Here is a 19,777-nt window from a genome sequence, read left to right as displayed (position 1 = left end):
TGGAGATAAGGGAAGCTTGAATAGAGGAAATGTACAACTTTTCTATCACAGGGAAACTTCTAAAGATTAAAACAAGTATGAGCTTAACTTTTCACTACCTTCTACCACAATCAATCACATCTAGGCATAGTGAGAATAAAACAATTCGCATTTAACTAATTGCATTTTATATTCCCCTTGCACCTGTACAAATGACCACAGAAGGCTCCAGGCATGGAGAATCCATTCCCACAGATTTCCAACATAACATGATCTGAGGATGTTGCTCAATTCTTCAGTGCCATGGCTGTAACCAAAGTTACAGAGATATGATGTAAATGCTATCACTGAATCACATCCAGAAAGCTTCCTAATCCTAGGTAACTACTATGTGATGCTGTATGTGTTTGGAACTGATAAGGAAATCTTTTAAACTTCCTATTATCTTTGATTAGATATGGGTTTCAGTTTTGATTTAGTGTTAGGCACCTACCATGAGGAACAAAGGAGGTGTCACAGATAGCAGAGAGRTAATTGTTTTAAAAAGTGAGATTCTGAAGAGAATAAAAAGCAGGTTGTTGAATTTCTTCTTGTTTTATTGATTATCCTTTCACTAAGATTATCCATCTGTGGAAACATATGCTTTCAAAGAAGTTAATCTTATCTGTGCAATGACTAACACGCATTTAAATTTCTCACTGTCACATAGTAGTGACATGCCTTTAAAACAGGCCCATCTCCCAAGTGTGCCAAACACCAGTGACCCTGACTGGTTTTCCATTAGTATACGGACAAGCAGTTTGCTCTGAATCACTTCTTCCTTCATGGCTCACGTGTGTTTGAAAATTATTTGCAGGCAGATGCTGACAATTTCCTGAAGAAACTTCATGGTTCATTACCTCTCTTTATGATAGCGGCAAAATAAATTGCTGTAAGTCAGTTAATGTGATAGAAAATGTTCAAATTTCCAATAATAATAATAATAATAAAGTCTCAATCCTGCTTTCTAAACTCTTCCAAAATACTTTCCAAATCACCTGCCAGTCTGCMTTTGCACAGTTACTGAGTATTACTTTGTGTTAAGTAGAACAAAGGTTGCCTCTGCAATGCAAATACTGCCGTTTTATGAAGCTACTTAAAGTTATTCTTCAGGAAAAACATAATGTGAGCAATTTAGTACAGCTACTAAATGAGCAGAGATGAAACAAAGAGCTAGGCTTGTTGCTTCTGCTGTACGTTGCTTGCTAGGTCCCTAACATGGGTTAGAATTAYAGCATACAACAGAATATTGGTTAAATACATGCTCACGTATCTCTCTAGAGAGGGATGGACATACATCACACAGTAAGTGCATAACTACTGGGTATACTGTGGTGATCATAAAAYGAGTAAAGATGGTGCAGCAAGCAGGAAAGAGCAGAGTCAGGAATTTCCAGATTCTAGTGCTCTTTGCCACTGCCCCTGCATATTAGCACTGTTAAACAGCTGTGCTGTTTTAATGTTTTGCTGAATGGCCTGGAGATCAGGTTTTCAAAGAGGCTTTAACTGAGCTGACTCTCATGGTCACTGGGGAATAATAACATGGGTGCTTTGGGGCTCTCTCCTGCCAATCAGGAGGGAGATTTTCTCCAGGGCTAAGCTTGGATTCTGGGACCGTGTTGGCACAGCCYTTGTGTATTATCACAGCTCATGACTCTCCAAAGGGCAAAATGCAACCAGGTGAACAAAAAATGAGAAAGCTGCAAACAAGAGTTTAGCTTGTTTGCTCGTCGAAAGTGGGATTTTCTTGATTGCCACGGGAGATGCTGCGTGAACAAAAGGGAGAGGGTGGCATAGCYGAATGTGACATGCCCTGAGACAGGAAAAGTGCTTTTGAAAATCAATGCTAAAGAATTTGCTTGGCAGTCAAGCACATGATGTCCCTCTATTTTGAATGATAAAGCACCAGATTCTATAGGTAACTGTGCTACATCCAGGGTGGGTGGCTGGTTATGACCTCAATAACGTATGTTTGTGTTGATGAAGTACGCAGGTAGAAAATCATAATCTCATAGCACGYGAATCATTCTACAGAGGAGATTTGCATCCTAAAAGCGTGCCCTAAGCCAGAAGATAAGTCTTYCAAAGCCTGTATTTACCACATGTAGCACATGTTTAACTCTGGGTGATGTGATTTCACTTACAGTTGAAGCTAATACCACAGCTCAAACTCCAAGGGTACATAGAGATGAGCTTCCATAGTCACTCCTCCATAGGAAAGTATTTCGTTTCCTCTTTTTATTCTTCTCCTTGATACACTGCTGCTGTGCATGCACAAAGTGTTTAAAAATGTGTAACACTGGACAGACTAAACATTTCAGAATGAAGAAAGAAATAGTTTCCAGGCATGGGGGAAAGCCAGGTGTTGCATCCTGTTTCTTATTTTTCCATTAAGTCTGATCAGTAAGTAAGGGAATAGAATTGAAATGCAGACCTGTAAGATCATTGCTGAGATGAAAGCAGAATCTCAGCATGAAGGCACAAAGGCACAAGAAAGAAAGAGAGGGAAGTAAAAGAGGAAGCAAAAGGGAAAACTTCAGTAGAAAAATCCAAAGCACCAGAATGGCTGATTTCAGCTTCAGAGAGTCGCCCTGAGCATACATTAAACTGGGTTCAGCTGCTCTATGTACCATCAAATATTTCATATTAATAATTAACAAGTCACTGGCTGTCAGAGCAAGATTCAAATGGATGGAAGGGGAGTTTGGGTCACCTTTCTTAGGACTGAGAGTCTTAATGAAGGGGTAGCTTTACTGCACTGTTGAGGAATGATGATATACTAGATAGAAGGATTAAGGGATATACATCTTGAAGGCTCCCTCCATGCTTACTCCCCCATAGGAGAGTATTTCATTTCCTCTTTTTATTCTTCTCCTTGATACACTGCTGCTGTGCACACATAAAGGGCTTGATCTTGCCTGCCGCTGTGTGATGCGCCCAGCGTACATCTCTGGAAAATTAGCTAGCATGTATGCAAACTCAACAGCAAAAGGTGCTGTGTATCAGGGACATGACTGTGTTCAAAGGCTGTTATAAATCAGAGTGCTTGGTGTGTCTTTGCTGGGAACATTCTCATCTATCAAAGTGATTTTTAAAATTGTGCCTAATTCCCATTTGTGAACTAGGCTGTTCACTGAAATCTCTTTCAATGGCTTGTTGTGGCTTTAAATTTTCCTCTCAACACTTCTTTTCACCTTCAAATCTACTTGAACATGAACATACGTGATATACTATAAGGCACTGAGTTTACTGCCTTCCTATTGATCACTGATGGGCTGTTACAACTCATGCCATTAATGAACAGCTCAAAGTCCACAGGTTATTGAAACCATAGTTTTACTTGTTACTGTCATGAAGTAGGAAAATGAGACTGTAAGAGTTCAAAGAGACACCGGGAGGCCTTAACAGCCTTAGCTGAAGAACCACTGGTGACTGAAACTAGAAAAAGACCCACAGAAAGTGGTGAACAGGATTTAAGAGAGAAACTGAAGAAACAGGAGTCTCTACAAGATCATCTGGGAGGATTTATGAAGTCAAGCTGCCATTTGCACTTAAAAGCTATGCAGAATTACATTTGTTCTAGCCATACAGAAGGACAGACAGACACCGACAAACTCTGAAAGCCCAGAAAAATAAGTGGCACATTTCAAAGTGCTAATTACAATTTCTTTCCCTTGGAGATTAATCCACTGACTGTAATTAAGCTCCCTCTGTTTTTGAGATCTTGGCAAGGTCTAAGAAAAGAGAAAGCGAGTGAGAAAGTGCACTTGCTAGCCAAGCAGATTTTTTACTAAGCTCTATCAGCCCTAATTAATAGACCTTTGTGTAAGACCAATGAGAAATCACATTTCCAATAGAACTGAATCAAATGGCCTTGGCTACCTCTATGCATGCAGTTGTTAGGAGCCAGGCCACAGCCAGGATTTATACATTCAGAGGATGAAAAGGAGGCGTTGCAGGGGGGAAGGAGGATGAACACGCTTTTCCCCCTAACTCCTTCTTCTCCTTTTTGTTGCTTTGTTCTGTTTGTAATCTTACCAGATGGCTAAGGCAGCCTAGAGAAGAGATTGCCTGAACCAGGCAGGTGATGAGGCCAGCAGCAGGGACTCCGACAGTGACTGAAGAAACCGATACAGCTCTCTAACCCTTGCTGCTAGYGAAGTGCTTCGTTATTCTTCTTTTGCTCACAGCTACATTGTATTTTGTCCTTTTCTGATGGCCAAGAAAGATGTCAGAAGCCAGATCCTTGGCTGGCACACGTAAGAACAGCGTCTCATGAGCATTGCTGATCTGAGCTAATTGCAGATTTAGCCCTTAATTCCTGCACACCCTGGCTCTGTGCTTCTCYTTATGGCTTCTCCTATGAATATGTAGGTATACTGCTCTCAGAGCAGRGAGCACCTAGCCATTTCCCACAGCTGTACCTGGTGCACAACATGTTTTTCTTCCCACCCACACTAGGGTAATGCTGTGGGCAAACAGTGGTGCGATAAGAGACAGAATCTGGTCAAGGAAAGGATTCAGAGATCCTCAGAAATCTCTAAAGAGAATAAATATTGATTATGCCAACATTCCTATCAACAGTAGACCGGACTGTTTCCCACATGCAGATGCAGCCCCTGTCCTGCAGCAGCTGCCTACTTGAGGCTGCTTGGTGGTTTAGGATGTTCCTAGGTGCMTTCAAAGAGGCCATGGGCAAGACATTTGTGAGGCAGCTGTGGACTGAAAGTGAGCAGGATGCAGGGCAAGTTACGCTCACATCCACTCTGGGGCTAGTTTTCAAGCCACYAGGTCTGTTCGTGTTCATTGATCCTTTGTAATCCTGTTGAACCCAGATCAAAAACATGGAGCTTCCAGGAAAGGTTGAAACAGCTCGTTCTTAGATTCTGTAGCAGCTTTCAGCAACTCAGTGTAAAGAGTTAGCCCTTTAAGAAAATAAATCTGTTAAGCATTTCATTTAACATAATGTATAATCTGACTCTACTGTCCTAAAAGCCAATAGCAAAAATCCTCTCTACTAGAATAGGAGCAGCATTGGATCCTATTATTGCACTGATGAAACTGTAATAGCAGAACAATGCACACAACAGCTTCTAATTATTGTACAACACAACTCTCCTGTCAAAGACCCACTTTTTGTCAATTCTCTAATATTATTTTGGTAACTTGACATAAAGTACATTTAAAAAACTAGTATTCATACATGATGATCTAAACAATAGAATGCTTGTCTTTGTAGTTAAAAAAATAAACTGAAAGCCACAAAACAAAAGAMGAAATACCATAAGGATATGATAGGCTTATTTTTTGTAGCTAAGCTTACATGCAGTATAAATATCCTTTGYCTGATATTTTTTCTGGAGACTTAAGCACTGAAAAAAAAATGCTAGTATTTCCTTCCTTAATCCTTATTATAGTTATCTTTTAATCCCTTTTAAAACTTTTTGGGGAATAGGACCTTAATAGTGTCAATTTCTTTGTACATCTTTGTATCATCCTCAAACAGCATTAAGACTTTGTATCTTTTAAAAGTGGCAGCACTTGTCTTAGAAAGGCAGCAGTGTTTAGTTACTTTTATGCGAACTGATAACTCCCGAAAAAAAGATAAAGTTGGATCAGAGATAGCTCTCATAAGAGTTTTTGCTGGGGGTTTGATTTTTTTCCAAAGATGCAATTTAGCCACAGCAGTCAGGATGAAAAGAGCGTTACTGATTCTTTTGGTAGCACATGTCATATTTGCTTCTTACCCAAAATGAAAGTGCACGTGGTCTCCATCAATTGGGGCTACTAGACCTTCTACTAGAACTTCCTGAAGAAAATCAATGGTCTTAAGGAAGAGCTGGSCATTTTCCAAAAGACCAGAACTAAGGAAGTTTTTCTGAAAAATGTCCTCAATCTAGTCAGTATAATGGCAGACCTTTTGAGCTTTGGCAGTGGAGTTAAGTTGCCTAGGAAACATGAGAAACAAAGAAAAAGGCTGGCAATTTGTTGTTACCAGAAGCAGAAGAACCGGAACGTTATCTTCACATCTGGAAGTATCAAATCACCACCAGGTGCTGAATCAGACATTTGAAGTGAAGAACCTGCAAGAATCAACTAGAAGAGAAGGAACACAGATGGTGGAGTAGAAAACTGAGAAATGCTTCTTGTTTCAAATGAAACAAACCTCAGAGAAGCCCATAAGGGCCTCCCAGCTGGTCAAAGTTGAGACAGACAATACATATGATCCTCTCCTCCACCCCAGCCAGGTGGGGAGGAAGCGCATAAGGCTCTTCAAGGCACAGATGGATCCCACTGCACTTCGCAGCTTCACSCCTCTGTGAGGTGAAGAACATCATCACAACAGTAAAGGACACTCATGTGTTGGCAGCCCAGACTGGTGTATTTGGTGGTGACTACACTGTCCATTAAAGACACTGCTACTTTTTAGACGCTTAGATGATTCCCAGGATCTCTGAAAGGTTACAGGTTTCCTTCTTAACTGGTGAATTAAAGAGGTATAGGTGCTGGTGAGCATTTTATTAAAGTGCCTCTAATCTTGCTTACTTTTAATCTTTTTATACACTATGCAGTGAAACTGCATTATCATGCACACCTTTCTCATGAGGTGCGCTGGCTAGACTCTTCTGGCCAATAACAACATTTTCTGAGTTTTCAGAAATGACAAATGATTTCTTAATGCAGAAGTGCTAGGGCTTCACTGCAGTCACAAAAGCAGATTAAATTAGTATTGACCTCCATGCTGCGGTACATAGGTATCAGTAGAACACACGACAGCTCTGTATACTGGTCCTCATTCTGCTGGATGAAATGAAATCATCACTGACCTAAAAATTGGCAGCTGCCCCTGCACCAGTGAGAACAGCCTGGATTCATTGGCCTTGTAAAGAAAGTACCAACATCTATCATGTATATTTGGAACGTCAAAAGAAAGAATTTTCCAGAAACTCAATACCTCTGTTGACATAACTGATTTGCAATGTGGGAAGCATTATATCAAATTGGGAATTGTTCAATGATATCCTACTGGTGTCCCCTAAGCTGTGAATCTGTGGTCATGTGGATAAACTGCGCTGCCAGAAAGATTTCCATGCTGAAGAATGGGAGAAAAGTGAAGCTAACAATGACAGATAATGTACAGTGATGAAGAGAACTAAAGGAATCATTCATGTTGCTTGGGGCTGAAGGGCTAATATCAGTAAGAAAGTATTTTTATCCTATGARAAATTAAAAATTCCTACATTAGTAAGGGCTCACTGTTGCTTGCAAAGGGATAATAGATCCTGTAAATAGGATATAGAAAAGGCAGACATTTTCAGAAAGATTTCTGTTCTGTGGGTGGAATGGAACAGGACGATACGCCCAGCTCAGAAGAAGGTAGGGCAAGAACTTGAAGCCTCTCAGGTACAGAAAAAAGGACATGAAGCAGCATCCGCTGGAGATCAAAATTTTCAAATCAACCTGTTCAGATTACTCATAGCCAAGAGACTGAAAGAAGTGAATCAGGCTGCTCAGATATTTAAAGATTTCTGATATTGTGGAAAGGAATGAATGCTGTGGTTCAGGGAAATATAAGACCCCGATGGAGATTTTGGGCAAGATCTAATTCAGGACACTACAAAGAATAAGATAAGCTACAGTTACAGTTAAAATTATAACACATATCAGTTAGCATGGTTTCAGGGGCAGCACGCCTCATCACAAAAAACACACTGCTTTTTTTTTTTTTTTTTTTTTTTTTTTTGACAGGACCGCCAGCCTGCAGGTCTGTAGAATTTCACACTAATATTTCTCAATGCCATTTGACTTAATACCACATTATCTTTTGATTGAAATCTTGCACAGAATGAGGAGCTCTTTCTTGGAAAGTAGTACTGAAGAGAAGGACACAGGGGTCATTGCAAATAATTACCTAACCACAAGCACTTAATGCAATGCTGTGGGAAAAATTGGCCAGTACAACCCATTGATGTATAATAAGGGAATATAAAGTAAAAGTAGGGAAGTGATTTTGAATTAATGACTGCTATTATGATACTTTGTCCACTTCTCATTTTCATGCTTCAAGAAAGACGTGAAATACTGCAGGCATTTCAAAAGAGAGCTACAGAAATGACCCAAGGACTAGAAAACAAACCTAAAAGATAAAGCTTATACAGTTTGAGATGGCTAAAAGATGACTTGGTCAGTATTTATAGGTATTTACACAGAGAAATGAGATCCTGTGCAATGTTTTAATCTCACTGATAAAAGTACAACAAGATCCAATATCTGTAAGCTGAAGTCAAATGAATTCAACCTTGAAATAAAACCAACTTCCTAACAGTGATGATAAATGAATATTGAAATAGCTTTCCATAATGGTGGTAGCCCTGACATTACCTCATAGCTTTAGAATGAGATCAGTTACCTTTCTGAATAATGCCTTTTTCTGGCAGAGAGTCTATGGAGAAGATGGCTGATATGACTATTTCTGGCCTTTTCTGCCTATTTTCTGGAAGTAGGAAGCAGAGACTCATTGTCTCCTTCACGGGTGAGTGAAGTGCAGGACAATCCACCTTGCCCTCATGTGCTTAACTACATGCAGAAATGTGATAGGCAATGACTAGAGCAAATTCCCGTGTCTCGGGGATTTTGTCATGGCACAACTGGGTATGTTAATCTCTGGGACACCTGAGATGATATACCCTAGAGCTGTGGGCCAATGCAAGGCAAGGCGGGGTTGGGGTTTTTAAGTGGCGTAATGGGTTAGGACCAGGACAGTAGTGCTGGGGCTATGCACAGGGGCAGAGGTGATGCCTAATGGACCCATCTAGGCATCCAGATCATCTAATTATTTCCTTTCCCGTGAAGTGGCCATAGGTATAAATCTTTATTTGTCCTACTTTGGGCCTGTGGCATGTGGCTGGGGTCTTGAAGCATAATTTAAATTTTCAGTCCGTATCTTCTTCACATTGTTCAGACTGTATGTGGGTTACATAAGAACAAAATGATTCTATATAGATGCTACTATAAAACCAGTTAGGAGCTAAACTAAGCTAACTGTTGTAGTGATGAAATTGAAGTCTTGTTAAAAACATAGGCTTGACAATCATCTGTAAAGCAAAGGCTTATTACTAGCAAGGGAAGGTCACTGGCCCTGCAGGCATCTAGTTAAGGTACAAAGCCATCAGGAAACCAAGCCTAGGGATCAAAGTGAACTGTTGCCTGCTGGTCCAGATCCTTGCACTGGGTAGGCTCAGAYGAACACCAGTGCCAGGGGAAGAAAGAGGACACAAATAAGCACGTGAGGATGAAGGAATAAGGTCACTCATTTTGGCAACAGTTTTGCTCAGATGTGATGTCAAGTTACACTCTGAAAAACCACATGTTCACCAATGCCACCCAGTAATCTACGTATGTGATGATCTCTGAAGGGGTCCTTGCTACTGCTGAAAAATTTTTCAAGTTCCATAATGGAAAAAAAGGTTGAGAACTTTTTTTCCTGTCCTTTCCTGTCTGATTAGCTATGCTTCTATTGTTAGGATAGGAAAAATTAGCTGACAGAAGGACTACGAGAGAACAGCAAAGGTAGTCATGTTAGTATGATATCAAATATGGAAATGTTTAGCCCCTGCTAGTGAAAGCACCAGTGAATACCATTTGTCCCAGTCTCCACTGACTGATGTTTTGTAGACAATGTTGGTTTAGCTAGTTGGGTTCCTTGAGATTGTCTCTGAACAGGCCTGCCTCTCCTGTTATTTTTGTGTTTTTGACACCATTTTTATTCCATACATATTGAAAAAAATCCTTTTACAATTAAAATGACTGTTAAATATTTTGTTATACAAATAGCCTGTGTTTTTTCAGACTCTACTCTCTACTCCTGAGATAGCCACATTATTGATACCAAGATTTAAGAMAGAAAAAAGATATATTAAAAGCCTGGATTAATACATACATGCAATATGGTATAATTATTGAAAAAAAAATTCCGAAGGGTGTTAACGTTAAGAATGATAATATTCTTATGCTCATTCATGAAACAGGATCAATCCTCTCACTGGACAATTCATGTAAAACGTATTTTCTTTCCCCGTTCAAAGAAGTGTGTTCATTTTGAGTCCAGGTGTGCATACAGATTAGGTCTGGATAGGACATGGCTATCAAACTTGGTCACAGCTGGCTCTGCTCTGTTTGTCAGCAGTGCTCATATATACATAAATACATAAAGACACCTTATTCTAAGACATTTTTCTACTGGGATCATAAATTTMTATTAGGGTACTTTTATTATAGTCTGCTCTTCCTGGCTTGAAAAAAAACATCAGAGTATAATTTGATCCTCCCCATTTGCTGCCTTTCTGTTGTGTTCCTCCTCTGAAGAGAAGGAGTTTGCTGTAACTAGTGGCCAGGAGATGCCTTGAGGAAAGCTTGGTCCCCCATAAATAGGAAATGACAGAGAAAGCTGCAATCATGAAAGAAGGGGCTATGAAGAATTTTAATAACATTCTTCAAAAGGCTTCTTGTGAACAGTCACCAAAATTTAATTCTCGAATGTTTAAGCTCTCCTGAAATGTTACATATTCTAAAGGGAGGAGAAATATCAATCTTCTCTAGTGTTTCTAAACCCCCAAAATTTTTAGCTGTACATTTTCTCATAARGAAAACACATGAAACACTTCAAATATGGGAAGCATTCCACTCTCCGTGCAAAAGCACAAGCAGTTGGGTTTTGGTGTGGTTTGCCATCGACACCAGCACATGCTTCTTGTGGTTGTTGTTAATGTTYCCTTTCTTAAGTCAACCCGAGCAGCCCTCGGCACTAGTTGCTGCTGTCCAAAGGGCTGACTGGAAGGYTTTCCTTCAGCTGCTCTTACAAGGCAGGTTAACAGTTAACACTCGCTGTTACAACCTGCTGTTGCAGGTGTGGCTGTTTTACAATTTGTTGGTAAAGCTGCATAAAGCTGCATTTTGCCCCCAGATATGACCAGGATTGCTGAGTAAGGGCTTGCTGTCTGAAAAATTACTGTCTAACCCTGAGCTTGCTGTGCTCTCAAGGACAGCCCATGCTGATTTTGAGGTGAGGGAGGGCAATGGACTGCAGTGCCACTCCCAGCCCCAAAACTGCCTGGTTGTGCAGTGGGAATTACCTTGAACAGTGGACTCCTTCGTCCTGTGACCCTGGAAACTGCAGGAAAGAAAAACTTCACAGGGAAAGGCATGTATTAAAGTATCTGACTAAAGAAAGTCACTCTGAAGTGCAGCAAGCAAGCATGTACTGGTCAAGGAATTAGATTACTCAAGGTGGTGACTCATCCAATAACTATTCAGTGTTTGTGGTTAAAAGAGAAACCTTTGCCAGAGAATGACTAAAATCCATTGGCACAAGCTTTAAAGGAATCATGACTGGGCCTAAATGACTGTATACGCAAGTGGCTTATTTTTCCTCCCCTTTCTACTGAAGCAACACGGAGGATGAAAAAATACACCATCCCTGTTTACGTAGATTATTACAGCACCGGAGTAGCCTCAGGGGGCCTTTCCAGCAAGCACTCTCGATGGGGCCAGGTTCAGACTTACATTTCCTTGTTCAGGCTCGGCTGTGATTTTGTGTTCATTTTAAAGGCTTGAGTTGGCAGCGTACAGCTACCTCCAGGGCATTCATTCTTGCCTCATTGAATGGTATATAGGAGGAGGAAGAACAAATCCCAAGATCTCTGCTGTTTTGCCACAGAAACAAACAACAAAAGAAAAAGCAGAATAAGTGACTTTTGCAGGCTACACTGGCTAATCTAAGCGCATTCACTGCAAAGTGCTGAACACCTCTTCTGGAGCTGCTGAGTCTGGAAGTGGCTGTCACTCAGCATCCGACAGGATCAAACCAAAGTCATCTCAAGTGATTCAAAGAAGCTATCAGTAATATATGCAAAAAAGCAGGAAGGACATGGTGTGATTGACAGGCAAATAAGGTGCTTATTTTTGTTCTCACTGCTCTTCAAAGTTGTTTTAATGTTATCATTTTCTGCGTTTAATTCTGAGCTCCCCAATGCCCTGATTTTTTTCTCCATACAGCCTGGCAAACCATATTTACTGTCTTTGTCAAAGGTCAGTGCAATATTTCAGTGGCACAGACTGTCAGCAAACATGCTTAAAAGACCTTGGGAATGTCTGGTTGCTTTTGTCGGGGTTCTGTGGCTGTAAAGGAACTATGCAATAAGGCAACAGCCTGGCATACGCAGATGTATGYTTCCCTCCAGTAAAGGTTAAAGCACAGCCCTGGCATCGTTCAGAAAAGCCTTCCCACACCTGCTTTTTATTTCCGCTTACTATTTCTGGTAATGAAAACTGGAGCTGCTTCTATAGGTTTGGGGTGCAGAAGGCCTTCTACACATTTTCTTTTTCTTAAAAGCAAGCCTGGGATTAAATGAATGTTTAAGGCTCAAAAAGATGAAAYCAGAGAATTTCTGGAAGGAGGAGAAAAAGGGAAAAAGCTTGCTCTCTGTTGTTATTTTTTACTGCTGATCCAGATGGGAAGCTAAAGTTCCCTTTTGTCTTTTTCAAACCTCCACTGTTTTTTCACCAGAAAAGCTGCTGCTTGCTGGAGCTGCCCCTTTTTAGGGATTAACATGGAAATGACAGAATCATAGCCTGTTTTACAACAAGCTATTGAGCTTCCTGTTGAAACAAATTCCTTTCCAGCACTTTCTTCCCCTGTTTGCCAGTCAGCCTTTTGTTCTCTGTCTTTTCAAAGCTGGGCTGTGTTGTCTCAACGAAAGGTGTTATCCTTGCCAAATGCACTTTTCTGTGGCTCCCCCCACCCCGAGTGCTGCTGAGACAGTGCCAGACTCCTGCTCTCYCAACAGGCTTTGGCAGCCATTGGGGTGCACTAAATCCTCAGAGCCATCCTTGCTCATGGGTCACCACCAGTGCCGTTCCCCGACTTCAGCAGGACATTTGGGTGTCTTCTGTTTTTTCTGGGCGCGATTTCTYGAAACACCTGAGGGAGCAAGGCATCACGCTCCCATGGGCCCTGGCCAAAGAAACTGCTGCCTAAATGACTCTGTGAGAACCTGAGTCCAGCACTCAGACGCCACTGACTTTCCAGGAAACAAAACAAAACCTTATTCAGCACTTACCTAACCTTTCTAGGATCTAGCACTTCTCATCAGCCTGAATTTCCCCTGGAAAACATGAGCAAGATCACCGGTTCCTGTTGCTGCTGAGGTTTTTCACTCCGTGGCTCACATCTCCACCCTGCCTGTCTTAGCTGGGCTTTGCTCTGCTGAAGCATTCCCAGAGCAGCACTATGCTATGCAAAAAGTTGTGGATGAAACCCTCAGGGCAACACCGCTCCTACACCAGCTGCATGTTCAGGGTATTTCCCTAGGAACAGGCAATGCCCAGGCTTCGCTTGTGTGCTCCTCATTTGGAGAAACCATTTTGACTGCTCCTCTCCCATAGGATCCTTCCCCAACAGGGCCATAACAAACGGGCTGGCTTTCACGGAAGAGATTAAGAGAGGCTTACGCGAAGTGGTCACAGCTTGGCAAGTAGGGCAACCTCTGCATGTGCAGGCGGGAGCCCTGGATTCGTAACCCGCTCCCGTGAGACATGCGGAGCTGTGAGCCCAGCTGCTCTCCCCAGCAGCTGCTCTGTTTGTGGGCTAATGGCCATGCGAAGCCAGGACAGAGCAGCTGAGCAATGTGCCTCAGATAAGAAAGGGCCGAGCAAGTTTTGGCAGCCATCTCCAGGCGAAAGGCCCAAATGGAGTGAAGGATGTAGCAGTCTGTGTTGGGCTTTGCCTCGTCTGCTCTCTCCTCTGATTGCAATGCACTTTTGAATGATGCTGTCTCCTCRCTCACCTTGCCAGCTTCTCAAGTTCCTGTTGTTAGGCTGTTGACTCTCTGCATGCAAAAGGTGGAGAATGTGGGCTCCAGTCTTGCAACTATGATTTCTACTGGTCTGAATGGTGAAGTGATACAGTCACTGGGTTGATTTAGCCTTGCGTACTTCAGCTCTCTTGGACCTGTTTGTCCTATAACTCCAACCGTATCTTTCCTTATCAACGTTTTTGCTCGTTGAGGATTTTGGTCAAATAATAATAATAATAATAATGTGATGTCAGTGCCTCTAAGTGCCATTTTGAATAGATGTGAATGTGCAGATCTGAGTGYTTCACTTTGAGATTTGGACTAGATGATTTCCAGAAGTGCCTTCCAACCTCAACAATTCTGTGTTAGTCTCTCTGTGTGATTTTTTTATAAGCAGCGACATTCCTGCCCTTCCCCTCTCCACCCTTTTAAATCCCTTCTGGTGCTTTTTTACGCTTTTGCATCCCATTAAAGTTATTAGCAAATACTTAGGAGAAGTGTAGTTTGGCCTATCCACTCTGAAAGCATCTCATCTAAATGAGAATTTTATAGGCAGGTTTCAAACCTCGCAGGTCAGTTTAATGTTTTCCAGACATTGCACATTCTCTTTTAGCATTCATAAAATGGATCGACTCCATCATTTATCTCATACCTCTGCAAGGGAGTCTGTCTGCGTGCTAATATCCCTATATTAACACACAGGACAGAATCCCAATGGCTGTGTAAGTGGAGTGAAACTGAAGATGTTGGGCCTTGAAGAAATGAACAGTATCCGGTCCAGAGTTAAGTGCAGCATAATTCTTAGCTCCAGGGAAAGCAGGAAGGATGCAGAAAAACAATCTCTGCTAAGACATTCATTTACTATGTATTTTGCATCTCATAATTATTTCCTATCAGTTTTCTCCACCATCTTTAAACCACAGTGGATCAAACGCATTCTCTTGAAAGAAACCTGCAATTGTTAATTGGTATATGTTATGCATAAAGAAATATAATAACAAGCTTTTCACTTTGGCAGTATTATATTGTKCTGATTTATCCACAGTCCCATTTTTCTTGGTAATATATGCTGAAAGTGCTCTAACATCCCCTATCCTATACCTTAAGGATTCCTACTTAAAACAACAATCTTATCCTTTCTGCCTTTGGCACTATTTGCTGATTAACCATCTGCTGTCATCAAAGTCTCCATGAAGAACTGTGTGTGCTGCAGTGCTGACTGAGCAGGCTGCATTTGGCAATACCAGAACATGGAAATATTAGAAGCAGCAGCTGTAAAAAGATGAGTGTCCCACATAGTGAATCACGGACTCAGCAAAAGGCCAAGGGAAGAGCCCTGGTATTTCAGGAGCTGCGAATAGCTCTAATAATCGCCACTGCCACTATCAGYCTAAGTTGTGCTTCTTCAGATGAAACGTTTTGCTCATTGTCTGGTACCTTACGCGATTAGTCTCACTGAGGCTCAAATCTCCTCAAGTATTACTGTGATATTACATTGACTTCTGTACTCTCCCTTTCAAATAAATGAGGTTTGCAGGAAATAATTGCTATGAATTTAAATGACACACTATCTGCCCTAAATTTTTAGGAAGAAARATTACTGAATAATCAGGAAAAGCTACTTGGTCAAGAACACTCATTTATGTAAACGAAGAAGCAAAAATGCCTCGTTTGACGGAGATCTGACCTTCTGCAGCATAGTTTCACTGCTCATTTGCTTCAGGTATTTGTTGATTTTCGTTTGCTGTGGAGTTCTTAGTTCATTGTTTTCTATGATGAAATAACTGCCGTTAGACCCAGTGATGCTAGTCTAGGCAGCATAATAATAATAATACCAAACCTAGCACACCATAATAACACATTGCGTAAAGACTCTCTCCATATCAAAACTGCTCCTAAAAAATAAAATTCACCTGCTCATTTTACTATTAGGTACCACGTGCTCAAATTTGAAGGGTGGCTTTGTGAACGAGCCGGACGGATATTACGTTCGGGTGCGTGCATCGGCCCATAGATAGGATGGAGGSACGCTGGGACCCTGGCTCTGTGCTGCTCTGGCAGGGTGCAGAGGACACCAGCTCATCAGCACTCTAGGTGGACAATGACTGCTCCTTGCACCAARCGCTTTACAGGACTGTGGCTCAAGGCCAGAGAGGGCTGCATTTCRCTCCGGGTGCAGCTGGCTTTGGGTTGAACCATGGCAACCATTTCACAGTGTGCAGAAAAGCAATTTAACAAATCTGGACGGGAAGGGAATAACTTCCTCTCATCTCCCATCTGAAACTACTGGGATAATTTTAGGGGGAAAAAAAGTGTTACTTTGAGCTTGGAAATTTTTCTCAGGCACAACATTTGAACCCCAAGCTGAAAATGTAGCAGATACCCTTTTTCAGTTTCTGGTATGCTCTTAACAAAATGTATTTGCTGCACTTGAACCTCTATCTAACTGAGCATCCTCCTCTTCTCCCCCTCCCCCCCCCCAAAAAAAAGCCCCCTCAGAAAAATTAATCAAACCAAACCAAACCAACAATGCAATCCTGATAGATGGAGAACAACAACAGTCTCCGTGAAGCTTCTAGCTAGAGACACATCCCCAGAACATGTGATGTGGTGAACAAACACATGGTGAAAACCTAAGAACACCTCTGCCTTTAGAAATAGGCTCACGAATTTTAAACAGTCCTCCAGTGACTTCAGTGTTTCTACCTGAGACCTGCACTTTATTCTGCAATCCAATTAAAAAACAGAGCTTTTAGGCATGGCTGGGTGATGACACAGAAGTCAAGCAGCAGTGAGAGATTCTAGGTTACTATACRCAATAGTTAATGTCATTAGGGCATTAAGGGATGCAACAATTGTCCTTAATTTAGAAACAAAGAGCAGAGGGACGAGGAGCAGCTGAGGGAGTCGTATGTGCATGTKCACTAACAGAGAATCTGTAGCGCTGGAGCTGGAGGACGCGTTTTCAAGTTGACATGGAAAGAACCCACTTTGAAGTTCCCAGGCTGAGTAAAATCAATATCTAAACGCTTCAATGAAACGTGTTTGATGTTGTCTACATGTGGAAACCCAACAGAGGCCACTTATAATTGAATAGAACTAGACTGAGCAAAGTAGGTCATATTACAGCTTTGTTTGGGAAGCAGCACTGCACCTGGCAGAGCAGCGTCCTTAGTGCTTCGTATCTGGCACTGGAGGATAGGACGGATACACACCCACACCCGCCCCAGACCCAACTGCAAGAGCACGTACACGCATCTGTTTAGATCCCACCTATGAGTATTTTCTGGAAAGATTATGGTTAAATTACCAGATTCTGTCAAGTGGCTGCTTGAACCCATCTCACACAGCAGGCATTTGCAAGGGCTATTTATAGAGCGACTGTGACTGCAGTGGTGCTGAGGGTATGTCACCGTTTCCATTACGGACTCCTGTAACTTGGCAGTACAGTACCCACTCCAGGCTAGAGCCTGACATGAAGGGTGGGATTTTGTTCTAAAGCAAATAATACATCTTACCTTTGGGTTCCTTTCTCCGAAACCACTAAAATTTTTAGTATATCTGATAGATTTTTGACTGCTTTTTTTTTTTATTTTTTAAAAGAAAGTATAAACCTTCCTGATCCTTAAAACACAGGTTTTCATGGCCAGAAATTGAACTATGTAGGAAAAACAGAGATGTCTAGAGTACCAGAGGTGGCAAATAGACACCTCTGAGCATTTATTTATGCCAGTTTTTGGCTGATGGCTGTATATAGTGTTACATGCTGAGATTTTGTGTTCCTGGGGAGTATAACATGCTCCTTTGACTATGAAGAGGACTATCAGGTGTTCCTCACAAGACATGGACAGCTATTCTTCTGTTACGCTTGACACCGTCTGACACTGTCACATGTTTCCTGGCACAGTTGTTCAAGACATGTGGGTCCGCCTACACCTGCTGCTTTTCACAACCCATGCACATCTTGACATCTGTATTTCTCGTGCCACCCGGCCGCTGGGGTCAAAGAGCGAGCCTGTGATTGTTTTGCACATTGCACGAYGCCCTTGTGGATCTCACGTCGGGCAGAGCCTGGGAAGAAGAAGAACTAGCTTGCTCGGTTGCTTTGCGCTCGGATAACTCCACCCACGTACTGCCCAAATAGTGCATGACCGCAGCTGTGGCTTGAGCGCTGCGCTYGCAAGCAGGATGGAAACATCCTGCGCCCACATGCTTGGTAGCTACTATACATGTGCGTACATGAAGTRCGGCTGGAGCCACCTTCTCTGTAAACAGGGCAAAACGCAGACAGGAGGTGGGCTCGCAGGGCAGAGGGTGCGTGAGAGCTGCAGCACTTGCCCTACTCCACTGCTCAGTGGAATGATTTTCTTGATGTGCCCTTCCTCTCTTATTTCCTCACCCCAAACGCCCGCTTGCGGTGCAGCCCAAGAGGGATCCTAGTGTCTGGCAACCCCAGCTCCACGCCTGCTCTGGTATGGAGTCTGGACGTGCATTGATTTTTCTGTTTTTCTCAGACTGCACTCATCCGTCATTTTATATTACTGGAAAGACCATTAGCAATAAAATAAAGGATGAAAGGTACAGAACCCATTAGAGTGCTTACTTCATGTGTATGAGAGAGCAAAACAATTAAAAGCACATCAGCTTATAAAAATGCTGATACAGTTATTAGCACAGTGAATAACATTCAGAGCAGGATACCAAGGGATAGAGATGAAATCTTCCCTTTCCTTTCACCCTCCCTCCCCAGGAAGCAAAAGGGAGGCATGTGATATTTCATAACAGTGTTGAATGCATGTAAGTGTAGATATTGTAAATGAGTAAGATGAAAAGAAGATTAAATAGTAAAATCGAGGAACATTACACAACAACTATTCAGCAGTTGGCTTATATGTGAATGAATTTCAGACCCACAATGATAAAACGAGAGAGAAAGATAGCAAGGTTAAATTTAAAAGGAAGAGGTGGCAGTATAGTCCTAGAATGAGTTTATTTTAAGTGGGAAAAGAAGCGCAAGAAAAGAACAAGTTGGATTAATTCCACTGATAGAATGATTTAACCAAAACCCTTCTGAGAGCTCGATACACTGTGAGGACAGTATAAATAAGAACAAAACTATATAAATATCTGACAACAAGCAGGCACTCATCTRCCTTCCTGAACAGTCTTATACTACATGCAAGGAGAAACATCTGCTATGTGTAATTTGTAGCTTTTCTTTTCATTATCTGCCTTTTTTTTCCCTCAGCAGCCTCAGTGACATGCCCAGGGTCTAGAGCCCCAGGTAGCTCCACTCCAATCAGTACGAATGAGCACCTCTGGCTGGTGGCATCGGGACACCTACTGCAGCTTTTAGGTCCATTTASTTCACCAGTTAATACGTTCGGTGCCTCTGTACCTCATTAGTTCCCCATTTCAGGTAGATTTTGGCACTTTCAAATAGTGTCTTGGGTGGTCAGGGTAAGTTGGTGCCAACATGTTTTGGAGGCTGGCTATGCTTGAGAGCTTGCACAGAACAGAAGATTTTCTAAGAGCTGCAGTGTATTYTGGGAACAGAATTCTTCATGAAAGATATTTTTGATGAAGCTGGTGTTGAAAACGTTGCATGCACTTTGTTTATTTCTACGTTTCTCTTCCTTTTTTCACTCTGCAATGCTGCCAAGGAAAGAGCTCCTCCTGTTTCACTGGTGAGCTCCAGGCAGCCACAGAGTCTTCTAGCGGAGAGAAAAGTGAGCTAAGGAGGGGCCTCTGGGGATGCCGAAATCCACACTGCCAACTTGGGAGTTTGATGGAGAGGGCCACGGCAGGGCAGAGGTGACCCCGATTTACCTCTCTCTGGCAGCTGAGGGAGCAGTGATGGGTTGTGGCTCAAGAAGGTTGCATTTCCTGTTTAAGTGCATCGGCCA

General features: G+C 42.1%; 1 long non-coding RNA gene across 2 annotated transcripts in view; it reads right to left on the bottom strand.

The window, feature by feature from the left end:
• Positions 1-14,026, bottom strand: part of LOC146587993 (uncharacterized) — a 31,615-nt gene extending 17,589 nt beyond the window's left edge. Inside the window, exons 1-3 of one of the 2 annotated variants that reach the window (XR_014897529.1) lie at positions 13,863-14,026; positions 13,137-13,181; positions 11,581-11,720 (exon numbers count right to left, since the gene is read on the bottom strand). This is a non-coding gene — a long non-coding RNA (uncharacterized LOC146587993). The remainder of the gene's footprint in view (positions 1-11,580; positions 11,721-13,136; positions 13,182-13,862) is intronic. The other variant, XR_014897530.1, reaches the window with a different exon arrangement.
• Between the last annotated feature and the right edge of the window lie 5,751 nt (positions 14,027-19,777).

Source organism: Rhea americana, unplaced genomic scaffold (genome assembly GCF_003343005.1).
Source record: "Rhea americana isolate MKP2758 unplaced genomic scaffold, rheAme1 scaffold_55, whole genome shotgun sequence".
NCBI lineage: Eukaryota > Metazoa > Chordata > Aves > Rheiformes > Rheidae > Rhea > Rhea americana.
This window is presented reverse-complemented; position numbering and strand designations above follow the sequence as displayed.